Below are 5,960 nucleotides of genomic sequence, written 5' to 3' on the forward strand. Positions count from 1 at the left end.
TCTCACCTTCAAAAATTAGGTATCACGGTGTGATCTCTTGAAACATGTACATGTGACTATAGATCAGATCATTAACTGCCATCCTGCTATAAGGGCCCTGGTTACTGACACTGAGGTGCAACGAAATATACAAACCTTAATTACGCTGCTGCGAACTCTGGTGTTTTTTAAGTCTGTAACATTGTAATTGTAAAGCAATAATGGCGCCCTTTTGGAAAAAAAACTTGTAATGGATTCATTACTGATGATGATGGATGAAGGTTGATGAAAAAATAGCGATCGTAGAAAATGGTGAGTCTGTTGAGTAGTACCGGGTTGAATGGTGAACAGCCGTTTGGAAAATATCAGGAGGATCAGGAACAAAATGGAGACTGAACACACTAACAAAAACAAACCCTAAACAGACCTTGAACAGCAACTAAACCTAAACAAGTAACAGTGTAGACAAAAAAAGAAAAGTGTAGACAAAGTACAAGATTTTAACAAAAGAGTAAATGGATGCACCTGTATGTATTTATCTAAAATAAAGTTAAAGTTACACTGTAGTTAAGTAATATGCTGTTATTTGTAAAATGAATTCCTCAAGAGAAACGGGAGTCCTCTCCAGGCCTAGCCAGCCAGCTTTAATAACAGTGTTTTGGCTTCCTAGGAGCTCTGAGATTGGAGGAGTGGATATGTGAATGAGCCAATGGGGGGAGAGGGTGATAGCAAGGAACTATGGGAATTTGAATTTTAACCTGGCCAGGCTACTGACCCTAATAAAAGGGACAGGTGGGTGAAACTTACACCCACTTTATGGAGCATGTGAATTGCTACAAACAGGACTCGACTTGCTGGCTCAGAAGCACAGGGAAGGGGCTAGAGTTCAGCCAATTACTGATCATGGAAAACTGCTGTTAAACTAATTTAAACAAAATACAATTAAAACTAAAAATGCTAACATTATTTCAAAATCCAGACCAATAAGTGACAAAACGAGTCCAAAAACAGGTTATGCTTTTGAAAGCAAAACTAGAGTTTAAAACATAATCAGAAAGCAATTCTCAACAAAAGTAGTGCATTTCTTCCAACAAATGTAGAAGTGTAGAGAGGAAACAGACGAGGCATTTTGCATAAAAAAACTATTTAAAATTTACAAATACAGGCATATTTTAATAAAATCTGGTAGCATGCAGAACTATGTGAATATTGAATAACACATTAAATAAGCGTGTTTTTTTATTTTATTTGTTTAACTCGAATGTTCTGGTTTAACGCTTGAGCTGCACATTTAAAATGCTGTGCGTGTCTTGTGCAGTATCGAATCCAGCCAGAATAAGCACATTGTTTTGAAGCGAATATTTCCAAAAACTAAATTTGATTAAAGTAGAAAGGTGACATTTATATCATGCAGTCAAAAATGACTTTTAGCAAAATGCTTCCATGTTAGTGTTTAGTGCAGTGGTCTGTTCATGTTAATCAGCTGCCAGACGGGTGTTTATGAACACACTCAACAGGTCTGGAGTAAGGAATCTAATTTCAGACACTTCCCAATCCAGGAGTCAGGGATTGATTATTATTAATTTTTTTTTTTCAAATCTGCCATTCCATTTTTGTAATAATAATAATACCGTGCTTTCGCTGTTATTAGTCTAATAATTAGCGGCGTGCATGCGCAGGCTAATGCAATTACTCGACAAAGGAGTTCTTCAACGAATTAGTCAAAAAACACATCAAGTAAAGATCACACAGTCGTGTCGCTCCAGCTCCAGCGCAGTGATTTCACTGTCTCAGCAGGGCGGCAGAGCTGCTGCTAAACTCAATAATACTGTTATTTAAAAACATAAACTTAGATAAAACACACTGAACTCATTAAACTAAACTACAAACACTGAACATTTAAACTGCAGAATGCAAACGTACCTAGTAAATACTACACATTTTTAAAAGAAGCAACATCATGCAATGATTATTATTTTTCTTTTTAGTCTACAGACTGCAGTCCACCGCGCTGCTGTTTGACTGTGTAATTGAGCCCTGTGTGCGCTCAGCGCTCCTCACTGTCAGCAGCCGCTTGGGTGTTTATAGTTAACCTCGCCCAACAAAGGAGACGCGCACCAGTACGGCTGTGGTTTTATTTGAAAGGAGATTTAACATTGCTAATGTAATTGCTAAGTCGCAAAGTACTACATTGTGGTAAATAAATAAATAAATACAAATGCGCTGTCCATTACAGGACATTTCTCATGTACCCCCTGAGGAGCGCTCGAGTACCCCCGTTTGAAAACCATTTACATTTACAACTACTTACATTTTCCCACGTGTGATTGCCTCGTACAAATCTGAGAGAGTTTCACAGTTCATTATTTAGCCTATACTGCCATCTACAGCATTACTGCGGGTGTGGTTTATTTAAAGAAGAAAAGTCATGGCCCGTACGGGGATCGAACCCGCGACCTTGGCGTTATTAGCACCACGCTCTAACCAACTGAGCTAACCGGCCACACGCATGAACCTTTTCTCATGTTAAACTGAACAATGACACATTCAAAGTAATGCAAAGGTACAATTCATTTGTAAATACTGCAGTACACACTCGATCCTCTCAGGGATGATGCTTTTTGCATTTCTTAATGACATTGGAAAATGGTCCTGTAATACGTTGTTATTTCCTCCAATTACACTGAAGAAAAGAATGTGCTCTGTTTCTAGTTCATATTAATACAAAAATAATCCTTTTCTTGCCGAAACCCGGGATCGAACCAGGGACCTTTAGATCTTCAGTCTAACGCTCTCCCAACTGAGCTATTTCGGCTTGACGTTGATTGAAGCCTGTATATAATGAGAAACGTTTAAGACCAAAAGGCAAACATCCAGGAAACGAGTAAAAACTGCTACAGGCTGCCTGAAAGCTCAGCGCTTGAACTGTCTCAACAAACGTTTAGCGCTAAAACGTGTACATTGAAAGTCTATTACCGTGTTTAACACAATCATCTGTGTTCCAATAGCGGTTAATCCACAGGGTGATCAATAGAGTGACTGCTGGCTTTGTTCACATATTATCAAGACGTTTCCATGATTCACGCATATTCTGAACAAGCACACTAGAATATGGTAGTGAAAGGAAAGCGAAATAGCAGGTTGATTGGCTCTGTTCTTGTACAGACGCGCTTTCGTGCAATCAGCCCTTGATCGCTCTGATATTGTTGTTCATGGAATTTGTGCGCGATTATCCGCAAAACATAAGAATTGGGAAAGTTTAATACAAAATAATTTTTAAAAAGGGCTCGTCCGGGATTTGAACCCGGGACCTCTCGCACCCGAAGCGAGAATCATACCCCTAGACCAACGAGCCAGCGGTGGGCAAGGTTTTGGTCCACCGAGTTTCCAAGAAGTGCAGACCTACCTGTCCTGTTATGAGGGATAAGTTTTTATATTGGGTCTACCTGTCTTGGAGACCACAGTAATTTTGCCGTCACTCCGAGCTATGTGCTATTGCCTGTTAAGGCCGCCTGACTGCTTTTAACTGCTGGCTAGCATTTCTATGGGCATCGAGAGTCGTCGACATAAACGAGTAAAGTACTTTAGGTCAGATTTCGTTTTGATATGTTTGGAATGGCTCACTTAGTCAACATGGACTTCAAAATGGAAATAGAAAAAAAAGGAGACTGGGTTTTGTTGTTCTGCAAAGGCTGTACTGCAATGTTTGCTCACAGGAGCAGTCCCAATACTGAGCGACACGGGGGTTTTGACCTGCTTCGTTCCCGACCTGGGCCGGTTCACCCCTCGTTAGACGACCTGGCATTCACGAGCTCCCCCAGAAATGCCATGTCGATGCCATGCTTAGTGCGATCTCCCGATCGACACAGCCCGTTGCAGCACAGAGCTCCCGTGTTCAAACGATCCGCCAGCCTCAACCTCCCCATGTAGTTGGGATTACAGGCACACGCCATGGCGCCCGGCGTGAGCGCGAGCGGCTAGAAGGTAATTCAAATCCCTTGTCTGAACTCACAGCGAGAGTACTCGTGCTGTTTTCCACTGACGTGGCAGCTTTTAATGCCGATTGCATTAAAAGCATTGCCGGGTCCTGCTGTACTTGTAAAAGACTGTGGCCAGATACATGAATTGGAAGAGTGTTAAGTAAAACACATGTGTATCCCAGTTTTCGTGCCGTGGATGTTAAAAAGGCAATATAAGAATACCATCTAAAAAAGGATGCGTTGGCGAGTATTAAGTCCCCCTCCTCTGAGGTGTCAGCACCATTCAGCACCGGCAGACAGAACTGATCAATCTGCACTTATTCTGCTACCAGGGAACGTCACGCGTTGGTCGCCAGAAATAACAGCAGATAGCTTGTTGGTCTAGGGGTATGATTGTTATTTTGGGTGCGAGAGGACAAGGAACAAATCCCGGAGGGGGCCGTTTCTTTAATTGTTCTGTACTACACTGTTGACCAATTTCGATCAGTAATCTGACAAACTCAGCAAAGGCAGTTTCACTGAAGAGAGTTTGGCGTTTTGCAATGAAAAGTTTCCTAATCTTTGCGGTGAATATAGTGGTCAGTATCACCGCCTCTCATTGATTGCTTCCTGTTAGCACTGCCACATAAAAAAACAAGAAATAAACGCGTTGCAGTTACGTGCCTTATAAAATGGAATATATACACATCGCATTTGATGCTCTTTTTTGGTTGTTTTAGACTACACACCAAAACAATCAAATGCGTTACCAAAATAAACAGTGTTGTATAAAGTAGAGAAACTCTAAGCTGAATAGTTTTATAGTCTGTTGCGTCACAATTCTGTTTAACACTTAAGCACTTGCTTTGCAGTTTCAAAAAGCCTACAGTTCTGGTTTAACCATCGTGCAATCAGCCCTTGATCGCTCTGATATTGTTGTTCATGGAATTTGTGCGCGATTATCCGCAAAACATAAGAATTGGGAAAGTTTAATACAAAATAATTTTTAAAAAGGGCTCGTCCGGGATTTGAACCCGGGACCTCTCGCACCCAAAGCGAGAATCATACCCCTAGACCAACGAGCCAGCGGTGGGCAAGGTTTTGGTCCACCGAGTTTCCAAGAAGTGCAGACCTACCTGTCCTGTTATGAGGGATAAGTTTTTATATTGGGTCTACCTGTCTTGGAGACCACAGTAATTTTGCCTTCACTCCGAGCTATGTGCTATTGCCTGTTAAGGCCGCCTGACTGCTTTTAACTGCTGGCTAGCATTTCTATGGGCATCGAGAGTCGGTCGATATAAACGAGTAAAGTAGTTTAGGTCGGATTTCGTTTTGATATGTTTGGAATGGCTCACTTAGTCAGCATGGACTTCAAAATGGAAATAGAAAAAAAGGAGACTGGGTTTTGTTGTTTTGCAAAGGCTGCACTGCAATGTTTGCTCACAGGAGCGGTTTATGATACTGAGCATACACGTGAACTTTTGACCATAGCTATACTTGTGAAACCGTTGCACCCCCGTTAGATCACAGCCAGTCACTCTTTATCAGAGCTGCCATGTAGATGTTCGTTCAGCTGATGTGAGTGTTCCCGATGACACAAAGCACCCATGGTCTCAGACTCCCAAAACCCATCCGGCATGAGGTGTGATCAGTACTGCTTCGCCTATTAACATAGGGGGATAGGCGTCACAGGCTACAGAATCCCGGAGCTCTTTCTTTACTGTCGTAATGCACAAGTATATCTGTTTATTACATGTATGACAGATTTCTCAAAAGCAGACTCCTGCTCTTTTTTCCATTGCCATTTTGTGTCTTTTCTAAATATGTGTGCAGTAAAACCAACATTGTTGACAGGTTCTATAAAAACATGTTGTAATAGTTCAACAGTCCAAATAGCCTTAAAAATGGAATATTATGTTGGCAGAAAATGCAGGTGCAAAATAACATAGCTTGTACCTTGTTCTTACCAAAACAGTCCTGTGTAATCCACTTTGTGAAGAAGTTCAGCCTCACTTCCCAGAA

At 41.4% G+C, this 5,960-nt stretch overlaps 4 non-coding genes across 4 annotated transcripts; all 4 read right to left on the reverse strand.

Annotated features, from left to right (window-relative positions):
* Positions 1-2,408: 2,408 nt before the first annotated feature.
* trnai-aau lies at positions 2,409-2,482 on the reverse strand. Its single transcript has one exon. It is a non-coding gene; the product is annotated as a tRNA-Ile (tRNA).
* A 239-nt stretch (positions 2,483-2,721) lies between these two features.
* On the reverse strand, positions 2,722-2,794 carry trnaf-gaa. The gene has a single exon. It is a non-coding gene; the product is annotated as a tRNA-Phe (tRNA).
* Positions 2,795-3,262: 468 nt separating this feature from the next.
* On the reverse strand, positions 3,263-3,334 carry trnap-cgg. Its single transcript has one exon. It is a non-coding gene; the product is annotated as a tRNA-Pro (tRNA).
* A 1,617-nt stretch (positions 3,335-4,951) lies between these two features.
* trnap-ugg lies at positions 4,952-5,023 on the reverse strand. The gene has a single exon. It is a non-coding gene; the product is annotated as a tRNA-Pro (tRNA).
* Positions 5,024-5,960: the final 937 nt, after the last annotated feature.

This window comes from Polyodon spathula, unplaced genomic scaffold (genome assembly GCF_017654505.1).
Source record: "Polyodon spathula isolate WHYD16114869_AA unplaced genomic scaffold, ASM1765450v1 scaffolds_3087, whole genome shotgun sequence".
In the NCBI taxonomy this organism is placed as follows: Eukaryota; Metazoa; Chordata; class Actinopteri; order Acipenseriformes; family Polyodontidae; genus Polyodon; species Polyodon spathula.